Consider the following 25,750-nt stretch of genomic DNA (forward strand, 5'->3'; position numbering starts at 1 on the left):
CACCCCGCAAATAATGTGAGAGAAGGCGTTGTTGTCGCTGGGCTGGAAAGAGATGTAGTTTGAGACGCGCCACGGAGGCCAGGAAGACATTTGAACGCGATGAAGGCCCATGTTCCGCGATGCCACAAGGAGCACCTCCTTCTGATTCGTGCCTCGTATTCTAGGAGCAGTTCTTTTCATGGCTTTTGTACAACTCTGCATGTGGTGGCATCGGGCTGTATAAATTATGCATGTATGACTTCACGCTCGTGGGCTAGTCTGGAGGCTCCCAGATCCTAGCTGGATCTGCGTGCTTTTGTGGGGCTGCGCAGGGGCAGGGGGAGAGGGGTCTCTAGGTTTCCGTGAACAATAATGGGTGTCATGGGAATAAATATGGGGGTGGGGGCTCTGGGGGAGAAGTAGGAATCTTAGAAGGGCTAGAAGGCTGATCTGAGCTCAGACAGGGGTATTTTCGCCTTTCCTCTCTCTCCTGGGTCCTCCCCCCTGCCCAGCCGTCTTGCCTGCCCCTGCCTTCCCCTGCAGCCACGCCCTCACTGCTGCGGGCACCCACCTGGGGACAGGGAAGCTGGCAGACACTGACCTCCCTTCATAGAGCATGCATTTGACACGGCGCTTGGCAGTTTTGTTAAGGAAGCTTTAAATTTAAGTTTCTGTGGGCTATAGGAGAAAAAGTGTAAGAGTATAACAGATGTCGAGGTGGCCGATGATGAATCCCCAGCGCACATTAATTCCACGCTGACATTCTGTCCAGGGACAGAATAGGGACTGAAAATCCAATGTGGGAAGGAGGCATTAACAAATGTGTATAATGATAGGAGTCTAGGGACACCTGGGTGCCTGAGTTGGTTGAGTCCAACTCTGGATTTTGGCTCAGATCATGATTTCATGGTTGGTGAGATCGGCTTTCTCATTGGGCTCCTTGCTGACAGTGCGGAGCTCGCTTTCAATTCTCTCTCTCTCTCTTTCTCTCAAGATAAATAAACTTAAAAAAAAACCTAAATAATATGAAGATGTTGGCCTACCACAACTTTGACACCTTGGACATCTATTAAAAATCCCAAAATGTGGGGGCTCCTGGCTGACTCCATCAGTTGGGCGTCTGACTTTGGCTCAGGTCATGATGTGCGGTTCGTGAGTTCAAGCCCTGCATTGGGCTCTGGGCTGAAAGCTCAGAGCCTGGAGCATGCTTTGGATTCTGTGTCTCCTGCTCACGCTCTGTCTCTTTCTGTATCTCAAAAATAAATAAATGTTAAAAAAATTTTTTTAAGCCCCAAAGGTGTGTAACACATAAATGTTAGCTAACTGTGGCAACTCCCTAGGCCTGATGGGGTGGCCCTCCTGATTGGAATACCACAATGGGAGGCCACAAATTATTCAGGATGAATGATTCTTCTAGCAAATGAGGGTCTGCGGTATGTGCTAGAGTGTTTTCACTAGGCAACATTAGCGTGTTGTGTGCAAAGAAAATGGGCAAGCAGGAGGAATCGCTGCCCACCACGGTGACCTGGGTATTCCAACTTACAGGACGCAGAGGGTTCGCGTCCTGGAGGTCAAGGACACTCTTGTTTACCTCCAAACGGTTACGATGAATAACCTGTAATATGCAAGAGTTACTACAATGCTAGCTATGCTGTCCTGTGGCAAAGAGAAAGGTAGACTGTGGATTCATACATTTCACATTAATCCATGACCAAAAAACAAATTAGTATTGACATTAAGTAAATGACAGATATGGATTGAAGAGAAGACAGGATTACTTTACCAGTAAAAAACAGCATTTTAAAGAACCCATACTAGAGATGCCTAGTGGTGTCCCTTAGTCACGAGGGTGGCTCAGTCGGTTAAGTGTCTTATTTTTTATTTCAGCCCAGGTCATGCTCTAACAGTTCATGAGTTTGAGCCCCACACCAGGCTCTGCACTGACAATGCAGAGCCTGTTTAGGATTCTCTCCATCTCTCTCTGGCTCTCCCCCATGCATGCTATCTCTCTCTCTCCCCATCTCTAAAAATAAATAAATAAACTTAAAGAAAGGAAGGAAGGTAGGAAGGAAGGAAGGAAGGAAGGAAGGAAGGAAGGAAGAAGGAAGGAGGGAATGAATGAAAGAAGGAAGGGAGGAAGGAAGGGAGGAGGGAAGGAAGAAAGGGGGGAGGGAGGGAGGAAGAAAGGGAGGGGGGAAGGAAGAAAGGGAGGAGGGAGGGAGGAAGGAAGGGAGGGAGGGAGGAGGGATGGAGGGAAGGAGGAAGGAAGGAAGGAAGGGAGGAAGGAAGGAAGGAAGGAAGGGAGGAAGGGAGGAAGGAAGGAAGAGAGGGAGGGAGAAAGGAAGGAAGGAACGGAGGGAGGAAGGGAGGGAGGGGGGAAGGAAGGAAGGAAGAAGAAGGAAGGAAGGAAAGAAGAAGGGAGTGGGGGAGGGAGGAAGGAAAGGAGGGAGGGAGGAAGGAAGGAAGGAAAGAAGACGGAAGGAAGGGAGGGGGGAAGGAAGGGAGGGGGGAAGGAAGGAAGGAAGGAAGGAAGGAAGGAAGGAAGGAAGGAAGGAAAGAAGAAGGAAGGAAGAAAGGAAGGAAGGAAGGAAGGAAGGAAGGAAGGAAGGAAAGAAGGAAGGAAGGAAGGAAGGAAGGAAGGAAGGAAGGAAGGAAGGGAGATATACCATGCTGCCACCACTGGGTCTGCATCAGGAGTTACACTAGCAAATGAAGGAAAGGTGGGGTTGTGCTCATGTACGGATCACCATGATTCAGGGACATGTTAGAACACCCTTTCTTTCATGCTGTGTATAAGCTGGGAAAACACAAGCTGAAGGAAGATTTATTTGGGTTTGCACCCGATTGTGAGACCAGTCTCTCAATATGATGGCGACTGGATCAGTGGCCACACTCTGACCAGGCTACTTGAGTAGCTACTCGTCTATCATTGGCTTTGTTGTGTTCAAGATATTTACCAGTAAAATTGACCATGCCATGTTGTAGGTTTATTTCTGGGGCCGGGCGGGGGGCAGGGGTAACCCATTAAGGGTCCTGGTGCCTTTACAGCTTATCATTGTCACATGAGAAAACTCATACCCAGCCCCCCACCAAAATGTTTGTATTTATTTGTTTTCCCAACTGCCAGGAGTTTGATGTCAGTTCTGAGGCTGAACTGTGGTGATTGCTCACCTCACTGGGAGCCTCCACTCCCTCTCCTTCTCTTGTGTGAACCCTGTTCTGTTGACTCCTCACAAAGTATCTAACTGGCACTCCTGAATTCTTTGACACAATGGTACATCAACCATTAGCACCTTTCAGCTTGTAGTATAGCATGGTTCCACCTCCACGGAGAAGACGGCCCTTGCAGGAAACCATTCTGCCCATTAAAGAGCCACAGGTCCTCGTGAGACCCTCAGGACAGCCCAGGATGAGCCCACATGGGTGGAGCCAACCCTGGCTCACCAACGGCAGCCCCTGTGCTGGGCACAGCATCCTGTATGTTGACCTCACCCCTCCCTGTTGGTGTCTCATTTCCTGCGAATCACCTGCACAAGCCCCTCCTCTTTTACCATGCCATGTGCTTTGGGCTGGCGTCCACACTTCGCTCTGTCTCTGCTCTTTCATTTCCTGGCCACTTCTCTTGATGATTCTTCAAATCGTTTTCTGAGTCATCAGCGAGAGCTCCTCCTTCTAGAACCAACTTGCAGCCAGTGGGCTCCAGTTTCTTATGTGGGGAGTAAACAGGATTTTCCTCTCCTCTTCCCAGAGCAGAGACGATGTGGTTCTGCTCTCATTTGGAAAGCAGGCATTCGTCATCCAGGACAGGTTTTTTGTTGTTATTGTTTTACGTATTGATTTTTAACAGACAGAGCCATCACGTCCAAGTTTATGTACACACAGACACATTTTTTACAGACCCACCCATCTGTTCAGGTTGAAAGACATAATATAGGACGACAGTTAAGGACACACCTTTTAGAGCCAGAATTCTAGTGTTGGAATCCTCCTTCTCATCCCCTTGATGGTTTTACGTTCTTAAGCTAGTTAGTTAACATTTCTCCACCTCAGTTTTATCATCTGTAAAATGGGGATAACGATGATATCATCTCATGCTCTTGTGGAATTCAAATTGATTTAGTTCGCGTGAAGCACTTAGTAACTAGAATACGATGAGTGCTTAATATTTATCCCTAAGTATTAGAACGCCATCCTCAATGTGGCCGTTTAAGAGAATAAACTTAGAATTTAATGGGGATATGAGTGCTTTGGCTAATCTTAACTGAGTACTCACTGTATCACTCACTGAGGGAGTATTCACTCTACCAAGCACTTTACATGGAGTAGATTACCCCAGTTTAAATTATATTTCCAATGACATATTATCTGTGCAACATTAGCTGAAGTAGACAGTTTCTCTACACAATTTTCTCATCTACAGAATGGGCACAAAATATCTTCTTTGAATTGCTCTGACAACTTACGCGAGGTGGCAGACAGCACTGGGGGAAAGAATTTACTATACGGGGGTTGTAGAGATTGTCGTTTTTGGTGTTACTACCACTGTCATTATTACTAACAAGCAATGTTTTGTTTTGAGCGTGACAGGGGACGCTAATCCAGACAAACATAACCCCTCTGGAATGATGCCACATATGTGATTATTCTTCTCATGGCCCACAGGCCTGGGAGAGCGTTTGCTCTTGACCGTGGCAAGCAGTGAGCTGCCCGTGGATAAAACGATAGCGAAAATGAGAGAACTTAGCCTTTCTTTTAAAACAACAGCGCTATTGCGAAAGGTAAATTGGTCTCAATTTTTCCACACGTTAAATAGCCTCCAATTTTATGATTAGATAGCTGAAGAAATTAAGTTTAAGTACAGTCAGTTGGCAGTAGTGATAAGGGAAGTGCGAGGGAAAAATAATGTCCCGCCGACCTTGCTGCTCCCGAGGGTTTAAGGTCGCTTTGCCACCGGGGCAGCTGTAGCATGGTCCAGTCGCCCCGCAGCTCCACTCCCCTCCTAGCTCCATGGACCGTGGACTGTGCAAGACGACATTTCAAGAGTAGTCCCTGGTTCTTTTGTTGTTGGTGTTGTTCTTTCTTTCCTTCTTTCTTCCAGGACCAATATAAGGGCCTCCAATTAGTTGCAGGTGCAAATATTATGCATGCAATTAATTGTCTTCAAATGGTTAATTATGGGCAGAATTGGCTAATTCGGGGTGCAATTAACTACTTGCCACTTATTCTGAGGATGCCCGTAGACAATTGTGTCTGCAATTAATTTACAAGAGCCATTACAGTGAAAACCTTGTACTATAAATCCAAGAATAGAGCGGGAGAATTTTTTCGAAGCAGGACTTCACTCTGGGTTAATTGCATTGACTCTTTCCTTTGGCTTTTCTATGCAGGTTGACTGTCAATGGGGTTTCTACGAGTTGCTTACACGGTGTGAGCAGAGCCGCTAGCAATGAGAAGGCACAGAGGAGCCAGCACGCACTCAGGAAAGCAGCCGGGCCCTTGAGCGGCCAGGCCTCGGATGTCATTCAGGGAGCAACGTTCTACGTGCTCTGTGCTTCTTTGTTGGTCCATTTGTTTGTTTTTTTCTGGTACCTTCTGTGGCGGAGTAATGCAGGGGCATTTGCAGAAACGGAAACCCTCACATCTTTCCCGACGAGTTCATTGTCTTTACCGAACAATCAACTTTAAAGCCATCTGATTTGTAGATTCATCAACAGTGATCCGCAGTTACACAGATCCTCTAAGCAATCATGAATATGGTTTTTAATTTAAGTTCCTTCTATAGGACAACCACTGAGCTAAATACTTTGACTTACTTACCGTATTAAAACCCTCAAAATAACTCTACGTATTAGGCACGCTTATGATCCCCGTGTTTGTTAACAAACTCAAAGAAAGGTCTGGTGACTCGCGGGTCAGTCATGGAGCTGACTGTAAACCATGCCTGCACGTCTCCAGCCCTGGACCTTTGGCTGCTGCACGATGTTGGGGATTTCAGGCCTGGAAGGGCCCTCAGACGCCAACCTCTCTGGTTTCTTCCTTGGATGGATGGGGGCAGCCTGGCGCACGTGGCTCGCTGAAGACAAACCAGAAGCCAGATTGCCTGTGGCTCAGTCCAGTGCCGTCCTAACCACAACGTGTCGCCGAAGGGAAACGACGCAGAGTACGTTCCGCCTGTTCTCTGTCCGTTCTTAATACGGGATGGTTTCCCGGCGCAGTCTGCCGTGTTGGCGTGTCTGCGTGTAGGCCATTGATTGGAAATGACATTCCATTGAAAACGCCTCTGAGGACCATACATGGATCTCCAGCAGGGAAGGGTTAAAGTGGCAGGGATTTTGCAGGCTGGATCAAATGTTCTTGAGAGGCCATTCTTCACATCTTGTTTCTTTAGCACCGGTAGAAGGCGAGTAATCAAAGGTGACAAGCTTTCTCTGCTCATCGGGTCCCATTCCCGGCACAGGGCAGCCCACAGGCACATTGATCTGCAGCGGCAGCTGCTACTGGCCTCCGATGCAGAGATTCCGGGCCACACGGGGCCTCGTCGTGTCATTGGAAGGAAGGGAGGAAGGAGTGAAGGCACCACTATCAGCGAATTGAGACAAAACCTATTGTCTGCAACCATGGGATTCGGTCACCTTGAGTACATGTGCAGTGTGATTTAGTTGCTATCTCTGCTCAGGGCTCGGAGGTGGAAACCAAGCGCACTGGACGGTTGCTGGCCTACTTGGATGTATTGGTCTGCAGTCTGAAAGGGCTAGGAAGGGCAGGAGGCACTCCTCTTGGAACAGACACCGAGAGCAGTATGAGAGCTGCGTTACAAAGGTCTCTGTCTGGAAGCGGAGGAAGACACCACAGAATAACGAATTCCCTTCTCTGCCATTTTCTCATGGATTCTTTTTTTTTTTTAATATAATTTATTGTCAAGTTAGCTAACTGACAGTGTATACAGTGTGCTCTGGGTTTGGGGGGGTAGATTCCGTGATTCATCGCTTACATACAACACCCGGGGCTCAGCCCAACGAAGCTACCTTCTGGAATAGAAGGGGACGGTGGGAAAGGGGGAGAAAAAGAATCCATCAACACGTATGCATCTGCTGTCTGCAAGGCCCTTCATGATAACGATAACCTTATTATCGTTAACTAATTTCTAACTGCCTTGCATGAGAGAAGATGTTTATCGCCATTTAAATAAGGAAGAAATGAATTTGGGAGAGGCAAACCAACTTGCCCAAATCCTACGCCACACCTGCAGAAAGAACTGGAAGGAAGGTGTGATGAGGTTGAGGATAAGGACAGTCAAGGCTGTTCGTTTCCTTATGGGATATGTCATATTCCTTGAGAAGTCCTGCAGAGTGGCTTTGAGTAAGGCTGGGTTCTCATATTTTGAGTATGATCTGTAAATCTAAGCCTTTTGTTCCCCATCAATGCGATTTTCTTTTCCTACCAAATAGGCATGGCACGGGGAGACATCTTGCATTTGTGTCAGGTATTGTGTTATCGTGTGATGGACCTTTAGGGAGTATGATGCCATGTGGATAGAATCGTTCTGATCTGGCTAGCCCAGTGAAGGCTGACCTGCTCGGTGAGCCTTGGGTGGTAAAACATACGGGGCCCCTTGTGGCTGATCTCCTCCTTTTCTCCATTTTGATTTCTGGTTTCTTCTTTATATCTTAGGTCTTGGCCAACACTCTTGAATTTCTGAGTTCTGACTCACACTTTCAATAGCAATTAGGGTGTTCAGAACTGTGTTTGTCAGTGTCTTCAAAATCTCAGTTCTGATGGAAGAGCTCACAACAGCCTCTTGTTTTGAACCAGACTCTCTACCCCCATGAACCTCTCTGCAGAGTCTTGCCACCCACCTCTTGGTGTGACAATTACCATGTCTGTCCTGACCAAAGTGTGAATTCCATAGTATGCATCCACGGTATAATTAACATTGGCCATTCCTTATAGAAGCTATAAAAGGTATCAGAAGGATTTGTTTTAAAGAGAAACAAGAGAAAAAAAAATTGATTCCTAGAAGAAAAGACTTGTCAAGGCAATTTCTTGCAAGAGCAAACCCTTCATTAGAAATCAAGTTAGATCTAATTTTGAAGGAGTGGATAGATGTCTCCTGGTATTTCCTATTGTCATATCATATATGACACGTATAGATGAGAGTGATTGTTTTCAATCCCACCTATATTAAAAGAGAGCTCACCAAATGGGTAAAATCGAATGTAATTAGTTTTACCTAAATTGTAGGTTTTCAGAGCAATTAATGAAACTGAAAGTTGAAAGCTGCTTGTTAAGCAAATCAAAGATCAAGGAATGTATTTCTTTTATTGAATGTCACTCCTATATAAACCAACCCACACAAGTCATGTTCATGTTTGAAATACAACAAGCATGTCACGGGAAGCCTCGGCAGAAGCAGCAACAGAGGCAGTTCACGCGTTGCCTGCTTTCCCGCCGACAACGGCAGCCGCGTGCTAGGATTTGGAACCGAGATAGACCTGGTTTTGAGGCAGAACTCAGCTCTTCACTGGCCTAGGAGCACGAATGCTTTCTTCGCCGCTGCAGCCTCACATTCTCTGGTCTATTCCTGCCTTTAGAAAGGCAAACCCTTTAGAGTTCCAGGATGATTTTCCAGGGAGGCTTCTTCATAGAACCCCCAGCCCAGGGGTTGGTAGGAACCCCGAGGTGGCATCCACCGCGCCATTCACACACGCATCGTGCCATCAGCCACTGAGAGCATTTGGTGTTTATGTCACCCGTGTTGATTTCGTAACCTCTTTGCAAGGAAAATAAGGTACCTGAGATATTGTGATTCACAATAAGAATATATGTTTGCTCTCGTTCTGGCACAGAGCTCCTAAAACCTTTGGAATTTTCTAAGTGATGAGAGTGATAAGGACTTTTGTTCTGTTCTCGAGGTGGCTTTTGGAGCCCTGGCTGCAGGAGAACCAACCTTGCGAGTAGAAGGTTGAGACTTTCAGTCCCACTCCTCCCCACGCCAGCCCTCGTTTTTGGGCAGACTTACATGGGGGAGAATGAATATCCACGGTCAACGCTTCAAAGGTTTAATCAATCGTGTCTATGTAATAAGGCCTCAGTAGAGGGACCCAAAAGGGTGGGGTTCAAAGAACTCTTGCTTTGGGCAACACGTGGAGGTTTGAGACAGCAGTGCACCTGGACAGGACGTGTGATCTCCTTGCCCTTTCCCCTTCCTCTGTCCCCAAGCATCTCTTCAATCTGATTGTTCCTCAGTGCTATCCTTTTATCGTGCACTAGTTGATCTAGTAAGTCAAGCATTTCTCTGAATTCTGTAAGCTCCTGTAGCAAATGAATCAAACCCAAGCTGGGGGTTGTTAGAACCTCCCATCTGTAGCTGGTAGGTCACAAACACAGGTGCCAACCTGGACCGGCAGCCAGCATCTAGGAAGGTCGGGGTGGGGGTGGCTGGGGGGGGTGCTGTGTCATAGGACTGAGGCCGAACTTGAGGGATTTCGGGCTGTCTCTAGGTGCACAGCGTCAGAATTGGGTGGAATTACAGGACACCTGGTGTCCAGCTCATGTCCAAGAATTGATTGGTAGTAGGGATACCCTTCCCACACACGCACATTGGAATTGGCGACCAGAACCACTAACACCTATCATTAGGCCAGTGCAGCAGGTAAGGACAGTGAGATGTGAAGACACAGAGCCTGCTGTGTCCTGAGCATGGGATAAACTCGCCCTCGCACTATTGCAATTGCTGTAGTGACCGCTTAGTGTTTTTTTAATTCATAGCAAAAATTACAACAAAGAGAAGGATCTAATTTGTATGTCCAGCTTCCTACAGTGCCGTAGGGTCTCCAGGACTCCAGCGATCCATTGATCCAGATATCAAATGATGGGTGGTTGAGAAAAGAACGGACGTATTGGAGCTGACTTTCCAACAAGGGTATCAAAATAGAGAACTCTCCAGAGAGGAGCGAAGATCTTCCATGGAATCCTCCCAAAGGGAGAATGTGGCGCATTTTATTTGCACCATGAATAAACATACATTCATATAATGCTTGCCTTGTACCCAAATTAGATATGGTACCAGGCAGTGGAGTATAATGGAGACGAGTGTGGGCTTTGCAAAGCACTGTGCTATAAATCGTGAGACTTTACGTGAAGTATCTTACCCCTCAGGATGCTCTCTTTTCTGTGGGGGCGGTAACTTCTTTACAGTGTCCGTGGGAAGATGGAATGAGATACAGAACATCAAGCAGCCAGTTTCTGGCTTAGCATCATAAAGCCACCATGAACGCTGTCCCTACTTAAGGTGCGGAAAAAGAGATGTTCAGAACCGCTAATATATAACTATTTTCTATAACGCCTAAGGAAGCCTTTTTTTCTGAAGGAAAGAAACAAACAAACAAAGAAATAAGCATACAAACCTTAAGAGAAACCTAAAGAAAAAGATCTCGAATAACAAACAGGACAACATATAGATGCATTACGAGACCAGAAATGAGGACCATATGGATGAGATTTTGCTTAAAATACACATGGGCTTAGGAAAAAAAATGAGAGAAAATGGCTGGCAAAAAAAAAAAAAAATGTGCTTTGCAATGGTGCCAACTTTGAAAACATTTGAATAAATAATTTCAGCTTCGCAAAAGTATAGAAAGATTTCTCTCGTTGTCCTGGATACACGAGAGAAGAGAAATGTAGCACGTGGATCAGTAGTGCTTGCGGTGAACATGTAGATATTTTGGCAAGACCCAGCGATAAGACACTTCCCTGTGCGGCTGGCTGGCTTAACTTTGAAGTGGAGATCCGTCGCTGCGCCCTGGTTGGCCCATCCGCACACTTCCTGCCTGTTGGCACCCGGGAGGCACCCCTGCGTTAGTTTTGGCCTGAATGTCACCAGTAGTCCAGCAGGGATGAGTGAACATGGAACTTGGAACATAGCGTGCGTGTGTGCAAACAGCCTGCCTTGTCCCGTTCTGCAAGAAGGCGGTGGAGACGCTCTGGGATGAGGAATCTCGGCCACACCTTCTCGTGCAGTCCGCGGTGTCAGGTTGTCTTTTTACCTCCTCTGCTGTTGTGCCTGCACATGGGAACTTACATTCCTTTCACTTGTTTTTTTTTTTTTTTAATTTTTAATTTTTAATTTTTTTAAATTAAAAAAAAATTTAATATTTTTATTTATTTCTGAGACCGAGAGAGACAGAGCATGAGCAGGGGAGAGGCAGAGAGATGGGGGGGGACACAGAATCTGAAGCAGGCTCCAGGCTCTGAGCTGTCAGCACAGAGCCCGATGCGGGGCTCAAACCCACAAACTGTGAGATCATGACCTGAGCCGAAGTCAGATGACTGAGCCACCCAGGCGCCCCTCCTTTTACTTGTTTTAACCAGAACAATGATACCGTTCGAATAAATATAATCCTCCCAAATGCTTTGGTCCTGGGCTCAAGGACCTGCTTCAGATGAAGCACGTATATATCTTTTTGTGTGAGACGGGCACGGGCATCCGGATCAGAACTGACTTTCAGCCACTCTTTGGCCGTCTGTTGTCCCCGGTTAACATGAATCTCACTCTGCGGAGAGCACTGGTCCTTCATTTCCGCACCGCCACTCTTTTTCCCCAGGGCACCGACCTGAGATTTCCGATTTGAACACACCCTTCTGGCACCGGAGGACATTTGTCTCTGTTCCTGCTCCAGTTCCTTTAAAAATCCTGATGAACAGATCCCTACCGAGCACCTACTGTGCGACAGGGTGTGCACCATGATAGGTCTGCAGTTTACAGAGAAGAGTCATGGCCTCTGCCTTGAGGAGCTACGATCGCCCCTGAACGAATGGCCACCTTACGTTTTCATGGGGCTTTCAGAGAAGCCCAACGCTACGGAGGAGAGAGACACATGGGGTGCAAGGTGGTACCTCACTCGGGATCGAATCAAACCAGAAACACACCAAAAGTAAAGACAAGTGAGACAATATTTGACATAGTCTCCCATCTCTGCTTGGGGCCTGTCTCCTGGAGAAAGGCAAAGTTTTGTTAATAGTGCAAGTTCTTTCTTTATTTATTTATTTAAAAAAATTATTTATTTTTGAGAGAGACAGAGCATGAATTGGGGAGGGGCAGGGAGAGAGAGGGAGACACAGAATCCCAGGCAGGCTCCAGGCTCCGAGCCATCAGCACAGAGCCCAACGCAGGGTTTGATCTCACAGACCGTGAGATCCTGATCTGAGCCGAAGTCGGACGCTTAACCGACTGAGCCACCCAGGTGCCCCCCCCACCACTAGTGAGAGTTCTAAATGTGCTCCTTCCAAGTAGCTGTATTTTGCAGACATCCTAATGACTCACCAGCATCGGAAGAATAAACTCTGTCCTCAGTTGGGCCCTTCGCAATCTGTGGCTAACTGCTCTCTGCGTTCTTTTTCATGGTTCAAACTTATAGGATTCCAAATTAATTTGGCCGATACCCTCCACACGGTCAGTGTTTTTTCCGACCTCAATCTACGTTCGCTCATTTTCTTCTCACGCAGAATGTTCTGCCGCCTCCTCGTCATCTATGTGGGGCCAAGGGGGGCTGAAGAATCAAGTCGGGAGACCTCGTTTCTCACCTGCACACCTGGAGCCTGGAGCAGACAATTAGGGGAGCCCTGGAACAGGGGATTGTGGGTGTGAATCTGCCAATCTCTTCGATGACTTCGGATAAGTTGACCCTCAACTTTCATCACCTGGGTAGCGGGGGGACGCGTGCTTCTTCCTGAGAGTTACCGTGAGGAAGGTTAAATAAGATGCCAGCAGAGTGCCTGCTGTCTGCTCAGTGTTACTCGGCTCTTTTCTTCCCCAGCTATGCTTAGTTATTTTTCTTTAATTCATGCCATAGGGCACCTCTTTGAGATCCAAGACCCTACCCTCCTTTCATACTACCGGGACCCCAAAAACATGCCTCCGAAGGCAAGGTAAACATAGTACTTATGCCACAGATATTTATTATTAGTATTGTTTTTAAGTGGCTTTGGGACATTTGAAATACCATCTACTATGATGAGAACCCTATTAAACCTTAATTCCTTTCTTAGAGGCCTCCAAATCTAGCCACACTGGGGCTTCCAGGTGGAGGCGTGGGCAGGAGGTTTCAGCTGGTGACAAAGGGTGATAATCAGCCTCTGAAAACAGACTCTCACATGCCCTCAATTTGAGTGGGGGCCCCAGCAATCCTTTCTCTATTTCTTGGGTTGATGGACAAAAGGCGTATCCCCAGGATTTTAATCTTCATTCACCAGTCCTTCCAAGCCTCCACCTTTTTGTTTGCGCGTTTGCTAAGGTAAGACCCCACACTGTGCTTTTCAGCGGCAGCAATCTATGATTCTTCATATGCAGGGATCCCTCCAATGCTAAGGAGGAGATTAAAATATCTCGGACCAGCAGTGTGCCTGGCAGGGGCTGCCTGTGTGTCCCAACCCCCAGTCAGCAGGAGAAGCACGTGTGGGTGACTTCTTCATAGCTAATGTTAAAAAGTGAACTCACAGGCCCTGAAAAGAGATACGTGTATAAGCAATTGAAAAGAAAAGAGTTGATTTGTGGCAAAACAGGGCACATTTTTACGCCAAAGCCAAATGTGCATTCTGCTCAGCACCCCCCGTGTTCCTCTGTATCTGTACCTAAACACACACACGCACACGTGCACGCACACACACACACACACACGTGTCCTGTGTGTGTGGGAATATGCACACAATCTTCGTATTTGATACACATAAAACATAGACACAACCCAATCCAAACCAGCTGTTGGGATTCAAGTCCAAGACTAGAACATGAGACCCTCCAGACATGTGAACATAAGTGCAGAGCAGAAATTCAACAAGATGACACCCCCCCCGTCCCCCACCCCCACTGTGTGTAATCCTTTCTCTCTCATATTTTTATATATTTTACACCCGTGGATCTTGATGAACTTAAGCCCGGGCATTGTACAGATTCCAGATTTCAAATGAATAACTCTTTCATTTAGTTAATAGCTGCAGCAGAGCCATAAAACCGTAATAGTTTATGACTTTCAGGATATAACCTGCAACCACAGACAATATAAATTATATTACATTGCACTTTATAGCCGTATGAAGCACACACAAGACCTCACCGCTGGTGTGAAGGCTGTGGAGTGGGGGTGGGGTGTAATGAACTGTTTGTTTGTTTGTTTGTTTGTTTGTTTTCCTTCTTGGCTAAAAAACACCTTCATCCTATGACCCAGCAAGCCATCATTCTGACCAGAGGCCTCCACAGCCGCTGTGCTGAATGCCATTGCGACCACAAAAGAAAGCTGTCGATAAAGGATCGAGGTGAATATTTTCATTTCACTCTTAACTTACGTTGTGGCTTCCAGCACACATGGAGAAGCCACCTCCATTTCTGCCGTAGGCAGCCATCATTATTTTCGAGATGTATGTCATCGGCAACGCAAGGTACTGGACGGCGGACAGAATGGCTCTGTGGCCAGACTCGCCGGTATTTTTGTGTCATTCTACTACGTATTCAGAAGAGGCGGGATGATGTTATCCTCCCTCAATAGCTCGTGTGGCTTCTAAATCCGGCCTCGTGTCTGGGCTTGAGGTTCGGCCTCTGAACCGAGAGCAGAGTAGGAACCCTGATTGTGTAAATGGACCGTCTAAATAAAAAATGAAGATAATCGAGCTTCAGAAATTGTTAAGGGCCAGAGGGAGAGAGGAAGGCAGCCCAGCTTTTGAAATGATGACAAGGCACTCACTTCTTCCCTGCACCTGCTGCCTGCGAAGTGCTGTGTTACTGAAGAGGCCCTCGGTCCGATCTGCATATCAAATAGCTGATTTGTAGATGAGGTCATTCCTTTTGTGGTTTGTCTGTTGCAGGCGCTGGGGATGGGCTGTTGCCTAGCAGTGGGCCACAGGGTCCCGCAGGCTCCTGGGGTCACTCGGCAGCCCCTCACCCATTCTAAATTCAGATCCAGGATTGTTTTCATGAATAAATCTCGGAAATAGCTAATGCATGGCTAAGTTCAAAGCGTGGGTGATATATGACCAGCGAGGCTTTTCTCTAATGACTTTAGTTCATCAGATTAGGTATTGTAGGAGCGAAAGGGTCGTCCAGTTGCCTTTCTGTGTCCTTCTCGCTATCACACGATGGGGCGACGCCTTAGCGCATAAATATGGTACCCACTTTCCGCCTGCCCAGGTACAGCTTATTGTGTGATGGCATGGTGAAAAGATAAATTAAAACATGGTGCTCTGTGGACTATGAAAATATGGCAAAATCGGATTTGGATAACCGAGTGCAACTTTTAAGAAAGCTTTGTTACTCTTAGTTTGCTGTTAATCTGTTGGCTCTTGCTATGTGTGCGTGCACGTACACATGCGCGTGTGCATATTCATGCACACACGCACACACGCGTATTTCAAGCTGCGGCTTTTTCCAATAGACACCTGCAAAAGAATAAAACGGTGAATAAAAATCAGCGAAGGCCTTGATAATTGAGTCTTTGTGCGCTTCTCAATACAGAACAGTCTCTTTTACCTGGCCTGATTCTTCCAACTGTATTTTTCCATGGCTGCATAGGCTTTGACAAGTAGAGAAATTTCCAGAGCAGCATTTGCTTTTGAAAATTAGGAATCTGAAAGTGAGGATAAAATTTAGTCCAAATGCATTTAGGATGAAGCCCCTAGGTTAGAGGTATGAGTCTAGTCGTAGATGCTTTCTTGGGATAAACATCTTCTTTTGTTATATTTCCTGGATTCATCAGGGCCTTTCAGTTTCCGACAGCTGATTCTAGCCACAGCAGTAGCTTTTCAGATTAGGGACATCCCATCGTGGTAAGGAAAATCGGTCAACATAGCCGTGAATAGCTATAACGAGGCAAGGACGGCGGTAAGAGGGAGAAAGGCTGGTGCTCACGAATTGGCAAGAGAAGTACCATCTGCCAAAGGTGTCACCTCACAAATGACCTTAGGTACCTTCCCTGGACAAGGAAAATCAAACTACATACGAGACACGAACATTTGTACACTTAGAAAATTTATTTCAGTTAAGCGTGGTCAGTAAGGGATGTTTCTCTGGTTGCGGGTGGGCAACGTAGGGGTAATAAAAAATACGCCTGTAAATGCTGCTTTTTATGCTTTTGAAGATTAACGATTCTGAATGATACTGAGGTATATTTTTTAATGTCTTGCAAAACTGACATGAAAGTATAGAAACAGAAATAGAAATAGAAATAGAAATAGAAATAGAAATAGAAATTATAGAGATGCCTCGTATCTGCTTAAGAGTTTAAACGCCATCGTTCCCTTGCAAATATTTCACTTCATTTGAACCTCCCTTTCTTCAGAGGCAGAAACTGGGGCTCTAGAGAGGATGACTTATTCAGGGTCCTTTTGCAAACACAGAGCCAAGGAAGGATTTGGTCTCTGCCGTGCCATTACGTTTCCCCAACAGCTAACCCTGGATGGACATCTATCGAAAATTATGGCTGAGCACATTAAGAAATACTGTTTTAAAATCATTATATATACACATATGGCATCTATATCAGATGTCTATCAGATAGTGCATATGTAAAGAATCAGAAAGCAATTCACATTGTTTTCAAAGCGGCATTTTGTTTTTTAAATACACATATGCACATAAATGAAATATGGTAGCCCTTAAACCTCGTTCTGGAAATACAGTCTGGTCTTATATATCGTGGAAGTCAGGAGACATCAGTTTCTTCAAGAAGTCTGTGTACTAAAGAGCTATCAAATCCTGACCAGCATTAATTAATGATGCGTTCTTGTATCTGCAACATCAAATAATAGAAACTTAGTAAGGCGAGGTACCCCAAAAGCCCGGAAGGAATCAAATTTGCATCTAGATATAGCTTGATCTTTGACCCTCTTTACACACCGAAAACCCTTTGAAATTGAGGCTCTTGGCCACAGATTAATGAGCCGTAGGCGCGCCTGAGGGTCTGGTGATGATGCTCGGAGAATTTATGCAATTCATACAGCAGTGAAGAGGTTAACTTCAACCATCTCCTAGGGAACCAGCAGTGACAGCCCGACACACAGTCCTGGGAGATTACTGGTCTGCTGTTTAACAAAGTAAATTTTGATTGCTGTTGATTTTTTTTTTTTTGAGTCAATTTTTTTTCTTTCCCTGTATTCAAGCCAGTGCCAAGTAGCATGTTACAAATGCAGGGATATTCTCCATGCTAGAGAGAACTCGAGATTTAAAAACATCAACAACGGCAGTATTTGTAAAAATGCTCCAAGCCTGTGTTTACTTACAACAGCTTAGGTTTGAATATTTGTGATGTAGAATCACCACGGGGAAAAATAGCCAAGGTGCGTCCGTCCGCCTCGTGAAGCGATTTCTAAATCTGCATCCACGTTCCCCACTCATGAGGAAGGGCCCATTTCTGCAAATCACACATAACTTGATTTTAAGGCGTTGGGTATTCCATGCTGTGTTTGTTATATTGGCTAGGTCTTTTTTTTAAGCCATCGTCTTGATTTTTAGAGTCGGCCAAAGCAGACATGTATGTAAGTCCCATTCACAGATACACACACACACAAAAGATTTGTTCAAAGTTCCTCAAGCGTCTCCCCCCCGCCCCAAATCTTTCCCGGGCACCGTGGTGTCGACAAGAGGTAACACAACGACACGTGCATTTGAGCTTAATGAGTGATTCATCTGCAGGCAGCGAGGGTCAAGATAAATCCACGGCAAAACAGTTCAGGTTGGAGAAGGAATATAAGGAACATTTTTATTTATCGTGCTGCCTAATAAAGAACCGATCTCTCCTTGCATAAACCTACAGCCGCCAACATGACAACGATTTGCACCCTTGTGCTCTAAGATTGACTTTCTCCAGAATGGGTTTTGTTCTCCCACCCGAGACCCATCGGTCAGCCTCCTTGGCGTGGGTTTTGTTTGTTCCTCGGCTATCTGATCATTGTCCCCCAAATACTGGAGAATGCCTGAAGTCCCCCCCAAAAAATTCAAAACAAAATAAGACCATGATTTGGATGATAAATTGCAGGGCGCATGTGGGTGTGGCCCTGGGCCTCAGCGAAGAGGGCACCAGGAGCGAGACCTATTTCACAACAGCAGTTCTGATCCCCAGAAGTGACCGAGGGGTGGGCCCTGAGGAGCTTTCCGACCAAAAGACCAGTGCTTGGGGTCCGCTCCAGGAACCCAGGAGGCTGTTACCCTACAAAAGAGCTTTGTGAAGCCAAATCTTTCATTCCAAGAGCAATGCCTAATTTATACCCCGCAGCAGGCTGGGTATTCTGCCTCTGCTATTTTTACAACATTTCTGGGGTATCCCTTTGTTATCGTAGATACCAATGGAGAATCAAAGGCTGGCTTTTCCCCACCCCCTGGTCATCACCCAGCATTCTGTCATCCTCACTCTGCTTGAGATTAGAAAAATCAACAACACGATCCCCAAATTTAATGAAGAGACAACGCTGAGGAATGTATGTGATTTTTTTTTTTTTTTTTGCACCGAGCAGATAGTCTAGTAGTAAATTCTGTGATGCTCCCTACATCAATGGTGCATAACCATGTGCTTTTCTTAATAGGATTTATGCTTGTCGGCTTTCTATATGCCCTGCCATGCTAGATAAAGGGAAGGCTGAGTCCCCGCAGTAACCATAGCCACTGCAGTGCTGGCAAATTCCTCCTAAGCATAAAACAGGCAACGCGAGGGAAGAATCCGTCCGCTTATACATAAACATGACAGACTGCTATCTGGAAGCCGAGGGTATCTAGCCTCCAGATTGCATTCAGATCTCCTGACGGTCGGGCCAGCTCCCCCTCTTAAATCCTCCCTTGGCAACATCTGCCGCTGGACCACAAGGAAAGCTTCCCTCTTTCCAGACTCAAACCCACTTCCAGCCAAATGTCACCCGGACTCCACGGAGGACGGAGGGAGGAGAATTGTCGACGCGTCTGCTCTGACTGCAAAGGTTATTTCACTGTCTTCGAGATGACTCTTGAGCAGCCGGCAGCGCTTAGGACGGACGGGCACCCTGAATGCGCGGGTTGCTAGGAGATAACTCCAGCTTTCAGCCGGCATTGGCCGGAGTTATCTCTAATTGACAGCTCCTTACCCTAAGGGTCTAATTCTAACCTTGAGACCGAGACGATAATGAGAGGGCAGCTTTGCCATCACCCTGCTTCTGGCGAAGGCGAGGAGATTACTGGCCGCCTGTTTTTCTGGGGTTTTGTTATGCTTCTTAGGACGGAGGCAATGAGAGACACACAGGGGCTGCTGTCTGCAGCCCGGCTTTGTGTCACTTGGGGGCTTGTTTGATTCATGCCACCTGAATAAACTTGTGCTTTCTGTTCAGATGGTCTCCCTTTGAAAGGAGAAGGGCACGCAGGGAGGAGAAGCCTTTGCTGCACTTTGAAACGATTTGGAATTTGAGCAGGGAAGGTGGGTTTCTTTAAAAGGGCGGGGAGGGGGGAGGAGGGGAGGGAAAGAAAAGGGAAGAAAACACTAGATCCCCGTGTTCAAGCGCTCGCTCCTCCCCCCAGGGTCGTGAATGGCTCTCCCTGCAGTCTCTGCTGCTTGTAAGAACTTATTTAGGACTGGGGGTGGGGGGGTGGGGAGGGGGGATCGGTAAAGCCAGAAGCAACAGACAGGAAGAGACGGGCAGGCCCGCAAAAGGGGGTGTTACCATGCGGCCCATCCCGCAAGGCTGCTGACTTATTTTGCGGAAGCAAACTGGGTAGATCCGTGCAATCAATTCACGTCCAGCCTGAAGCTAAGCCGGCCCTTGGGCTGAGGGGTCCTCTGCCTTTGGGAGGCATCTATTCTGCGACACAGTAGGGGCGGGGGGGGAGGATTCCAGGGAGCCGGCTGGCAGGTCAGCAAGGAGAGGCCCTCTGATTCCAGGAGACACCATTGCAGTCCAGTCGCTCGCTGTTCCTCCCACAGGGCCTCACCCCTCCTCTGCACACCCGCAGCCAGTGGAAACACTCAGGCCGGCTCTGCATTTCTGAACCCGAAGGTTGCCATTTCACAGATAGCACACCTCGCGTGCCCGTTTCCCGCGAGCACCCGCGTGGTTTTCGCTGATGGTGAGCGGGTCTCTGGAATATTTCAAACGGAGAAAGGCCTCCAGAGTCCAGACCCGAGAGGCTCAGAGACCCTGCTTTTGTCCTCTGCGATTCTGCATCACCCGGACACCAAAAGGCATGAGTTTTCAAGCCAACAGAGGGAGAGAGGGGCGAAGGCCAAAGACCAAACCCAAAGAATATCCTTTGGCAAAATATTGTGCTATTTTCCCTCTATTTTCTAAAGATTTTTATTGAGATTCCTGCAAAGCAGGGCTATTTCTGAAGGGGGGGTATTATTTTCCAATGCAACCTTTGAGGGAGGAAAACAAAAAAAACTACGAGAGCCACAACTCCCTAGAGTTTTAGTAACATTTTGTTTAATTTATAAATACAGTTTTTTTTAAAGCGCGTATCTAGGAAAACAAGAAAAAATGTTAATGATCAACACAGTCAGTAAGTGAGGACTTTCTTCTCGAATGATTTTTTTTTTTTGTAAATTGCGGATTTTACTTAAATATCAGTTCAATTTACAGAAGGGCTGTAAGAGCACTGCAAACATTGCACAACCTTTACAGACCCAACAATTATTCACCTTTTGCACACTGTTCTTACCTTCTTTCTGTGTGTGTGTGTGTGTGTGTGTGTGTGTGTGTGTGTATTTACTGAGTTTTATTTTTCTTCTTATTTTTCATTATCTTTTATCCTTCCAGACACATTTGGTAAGAAGCTGAACATGACATGTCTCGTTACCTCTAAATATTTCATTCTGTTTATCCTAAGAACAAGAATATTCTCCTACATAATCCCTGTATAATTATCCAAATCAGGATATTTAACAACAATGCAAAACCACCAGCTAATTCAAAATCCATGATCAAAGTTATCTGTTGTCTCAGAAATGTCCTTCATTGCTATGTTTTCCCAGGTCTGGATCAATTCCAAACCTCACATTACATTTAGGTGTCCACGGGAGGTTTGTAATCATCTCACCAAGAAAGGTCTAGAAAGTTCACAGTGCCATACTGCAGGACATTTTCAATCTTCAGTTGTTTTGAATATAAAACACTTGGGGGAAAGGAGACACCTCCAGATGGGTCAGGGCGCTGGTTCTGAGGAGTTCCATTATGCAGAAGATAAATCCTGACTTCTCTAAAGAGAAACGGGGCCCTTATTTTCACATACGACCTCAAGCAAATACCAACAATGCCAGTGTAAAACAAATGTTTTGTTAAAAAAATCTTGATCTTACACAAAATGAGAAGTGCCACTCATGACATGAGAGCTGGAGAAATCAGCATATTTCTGAAAGATTCTTACACATGGGCTTTCATTAGTGTAGACACTTCTCCACCCCAGACAGGGGGAAGGAGATAGGAAGACAGTGAGTGACAGAGACAGCGTGGAAATTATAAACAGAATAAATAATCAGCTCAGGATGCAAAGAAATAAATAATGCATAGAGAAACAAGGGAATTTTTAATTTAAAAAATGAAGTTTTTGTATTATCTTATTATCATGAATGTTCTCCATAAGGGGGATCGTGTTGCCATTGCGAATATTGTCTTGCAGTTCTGGTCGTGGACCTGTTTGGGGTCCAAGATGCCTGTGCCCCTCTTGTGCCCCCCTCTCCCAGAGGAGGGGATGATCACCCTTCTCCGTGAGGTTCCGGCTGTGTACCCGAGCCAACGTGAGTTCTCTCCGAGGTGAGTCGTAAAAACACACCAGGTGAGTTGTCGCACAAAGGAAAGTATGTGCAGCAAATGAGATCAAGGGGAATGACTTCCAAAGCCCTGGCTCCCCGGGCAAGGGGGGCTGGGCTCCTTTTATTCGGGGTCAGGATGAACACCTAGGTAGGGAGGCCTCGCCACCGCAGGTGGAGGCGGCTTGAGGTCACGCGGGCGCCTTAAGGAGATGCGCCTGTGCATACTCTGTATGTTATGTACACGAGGCTCCTGTTCCCAGGCTGGAGACTTAGAATCACAGTGAAGTAAAGGGACAGGCCCGTCTCTCAGTGGTCCATCTGCGCAGGCGTGAGTGTGTGTGTTGGGGGTGGGGGGGGGCGGGATGCCCAAACTGGTCTGGCCGGTCTGTCCCTGTGGGAACCTTGAGCTGTTATTGCTTGAGGGATAGTTTCCATCTCCGCCATGGGATGTTAGGGTCCTCGCCTGAGTAAGGAGGCGAGCTGGAAAGAAGAGCTGAGGGAAAAATGTGGGACAAAGGCCAGTGGCTACAAGCAGGTGAGCTGTAAAGGTCAGGTCTTGGGGTCCGGCTGGTGACAGCTTTTGCGCACGCGTTGTATTGATGTGATGTCTGAGCTCTGAGGGCTCACGCTAGTCCCATATAGCCATGCACACGGTCCTTAGTTTCTAGCCTCTTCCTAATTCTACAGGAATAAGTTCAATGGAAGGGCCATCACAGATGGATATAAAATTCCTGGAATCAATCTCTCCCATGTTTCCCAGTGACTCGGTAGGAGCATTCTGTGTTTCTTGATATTGCGAAGCTTGATGTGTGTGCATACACGACTACCACCTCTGCTTAGCTCCCAAACTAACCTTTCTGGAGCTGCCACCTGACGTTACCTTTCCATCCCTGTGTGCATTTGTCAGCCCACACAATTTTCTACGCAATTAAAAATGGCACCCGGTACTTTTCCATGGGCAACGATTCTTCCGCGAGCCAGTTCTAAATTCATTCTTTTACACTTTGCATTTCTGTTTCAAAGCCAGCAATTGACTCTAGGTGGTGGCCTATCAGACAGGGTGGTGGGTGTATGCAGTGGGTTTCAATTCAGAAGGTGGGCTCTTCTAGAAAAGAAGTTCCGCAGAAGGAGAGGGGGGCAGATCCAGAATGGTGCGCGGGCAGCCGTGTGGTAGGTGAGGGTTTTTTTTTATGACTCAAATGAATAGTGTCTGTATTTGTTTGTTGGTCTTGATTGACGTGTAATTGACATACAATATCCTATTCCTTCCAGGTGTACGTCGTAGAGATTTGATATTTCCATACATCATGAGATGATCCCAGTGGTAAGTCTAGTTATCACCTGTGATCGTACCAAATGATTACTACATGAGTGACCATATTTCTTCCGTTGTACCTCACATCCCATGTCTTCCCTATTTTGTTGGTGGAAGTCTGTGACCTCTTAATTCCCTCATCCATTTTGTAGGGAAAGGGGACTAGTAAAATTAGACCCCGCTGATAAGGCATGAGAAGGAAATATGTTTCAAATGCACGTCTACATGGGAGGGGCTCCTACATAAAAACCATGTTATGAAAAGGGCCCACAGAACAAATGTGTGTCCTTGGAGAGTCTGGTTGCTTTAAGTTAAGAGCACATCTGGGGGTTTTCTGCACATACTGGAGTCAATTATATCTTATCTCTATATGGAGTCATTCAACAAGCACACCCTGTTCTCAGTCATGCCTATGACCCTTGCCATGGCTCATGTGGCAGTGTCTGTAGACCAGCATTCATGAAAGGCCACCCAAGCCACCAGCGTGCACGGAGCTTACCCTAGAACTACCTCTCCACTATCGACAGAGAGGATCTCAGGACAACTCAAAGAGGAACAAAAGTGCTCAATAAATACTTACTCTCATTTGTAACCTCTTCCATCTCCTCTCTGATGTCTTCTCATTGGGCTTTGATCTTTGGAAGAGATGGGGTGACCTACCGTGAGCATAGGTATATTCCTGAGTCTATCCAGAGGCTGAATCCATGGTGTTCCTTGAGGTTTCTCCATCTTTATTATTTTTAAGACAGCTCATCTTTCCTCCAGAATGTCCCCTGGTGCTTCTGCTTTGAGGTCAAGGCAGTCAGTCCCCTGCCAAAAGCCAAATAAATATGTTATTGAACCCATTAGTGCATTAGCTCAAAATAAATAACACTCAAACGTGAGCGTTGCTTAGGGGCCATTTTTGGAATTTGAAGCCTCAGAGTGAGAAATTCAGAATTTCCTGTTTTGTGCCCAAACAGTAGAGCCATTATTGGGAGCGCAGAGCAAGGCAGGGGATGGCGGACCTTTTGTTCTATCAAAGGAGGAAGGCAGGTAATGGGTGTGGCTGCCGTGACCACATACAAAACCTGGATGGGCTTCGTGCTGATTTTCTGGGTGGAAGCTCTCATTCGAAAACAACAACAAAAACAAAAAAAAAAAAAAAGAAAGAAAAAAATGACCATCTCCTGTGTTTTGCCTGGGGTTGACGATATCACACAGCCTTGGCTTTCAGGAACTCCGAAGGCACGTAGCTGTTAGTGGGCTGTGTGCCACACAAGTCCACAATTACGAATAAATTGTTCTGGGATCACAGATGAGGAAAATTGATTCTCTCTTGTGGAGGTAGGGATGACTTCACAGGGGAAGTGACATTTGCGCTGTCGCTTGAAAAGTTGGGTGGGGCTTTGCCATGCAGTTAAATGACAAATTATCGCCCCAGGCAGCCAAATCAGGTCAAACTTGGGGGGGGGGGTGGGGTGGGGGTTGTGAAATTTCATGGCATGGTCTCAGAACGAGGATACACCCGTGTTGAGAGGGTTTGGGGGGTGCAGGAAGGAAGGGGAACACAGTCTGGGTGCATGGTCACCTGGGCTGGGTGGTCCCGGGGTTCGTTCTGGGCTGAGGTGTAGAGCCCCTGCTGGGAACGATGCCCTTTGCCGGGCACTCTGGATGCAGCAGCCAGATGCCATGACCCCAACACATGAACAACAAATGGAGAATTTCAGATGGTGATGAGGGTTACAAAACGATGAAATATGTTACCATCATAGATAACATCTGTGCAGTGGGGAGAGGAATCCTACTTCCAATGGGGTTTCAAGAATGCTCTCTGAGGGACGGCTCTCCGGCTGGTGGCTGGGCCGTGGGTCTGAGGCTCACGGTCCAGAGAAGTCCAGACTAAGGGGAACGATTGCCAGCACGTGCCTCTGACGGTCTGCACTGGGAAGAGGTCCCTATCACAACAGCTGTGCTCCTGCCCAAATAGGAATACTCAGAGTGATCGCAAGAAAACATTGCACAAACGCAGATTAAGCCACATTCTACAGGGGCACCTGGATGGCTCTGTCAGTTAAGCTTCTGACTCTGGTTTCAGCTAAGGTCATGATCTCACGGCTCCCGTGATCGAGCCCCATGTCGGGCCCTGCACTGACAGTGAGGAGCCTGCTTGGCATTCTCTCTCTCTCTCTCTCTCTCTCTGCCCCTCCCCTGCTTGAGCTCTCTCTCTCTCCCTCAAAATAAATAAATAAACTTAATTTTTTAAAAAAGACACATTCTACGAAGGACCTAGCCTAGTTTCTCCAGTGGCTAAAACCTGAGCCAGGTCTGTTGATGACACAACAGAAGCGGGGCCTGAATTTCCTGTGCCGTATTTCTGAGAAATGTTTCTTTGTTGTTGAAAACTCACACTGCAGGATTAGGGGTAGAGGATATCTTATCTGTAATTTATTTTTAAATGATCCATAAAAATATGTAGCTATGTGTGTGTGTGTGTGTGTGCATGTGTGTGCGTGTGTGTGTGTGTGTGTGTGTGTGTGTGTGTGTGTGTGAAGGAGACACAGCACACGAAGGAGAGGGAGGTCTGGTGCAACAAGAAGGGTCGTACAGCTCAGTCTCCATCACCATAAGATGCATTTGTCATTGGAGGGGCACTTCAGGCCCCTTCAGCACCATGTGCATAGGGGGGAGTCGGGGGGACCTGAGATTCTGCCTCCCGGCCCCGCGG

The 25,750-nt window shown here is 46.7% G+C and overlaps 1 long non-coding RNA gene across 1 annotated transcript in view; it reads left to right on the plus strand.

Moving 5' to 3' along the window:
* The window catches only part of LOC131484308 (uncharacterized), a 104,355-nt gene extending 80,716 nt beyond the window's left edge, over positions 1-23,639 (plus strand). Inside the window, exons 2-5 of the long non-coding RNA XR_009248155.1 lie at positions 5,367-7,338; positions 12,484-14,289; positions 21,596-21,751; positions 23,001-23,639. This is a non-coding gene — a long non-coding RNA (uncharacterized LOC131484308). The remainder of the gene's footprint in view (positions 1-5,366; positions 7,339-12,483; positions 14,290-21,595; positions 21,752-23,000) is intronic.
* The last annotated feature ends 2,111 nt before the right edge of the window (positions 23,640-25,750 follow it).

Source organism: Neofelis nebulosa, chromosome 9 (assembly GCF_028018385.1).
Source record: "Neofelis nebulosa isolate mNeoNeb1 chromosome 9, mNeoNeb1.pri, whole genome shotgun sequence".
Lineage (NCBI taxonomy): Eukaryota > Metazoa > Chordata > Mammalia > Carnivora > Felidae > Neofelis > Neofelis nebulosa.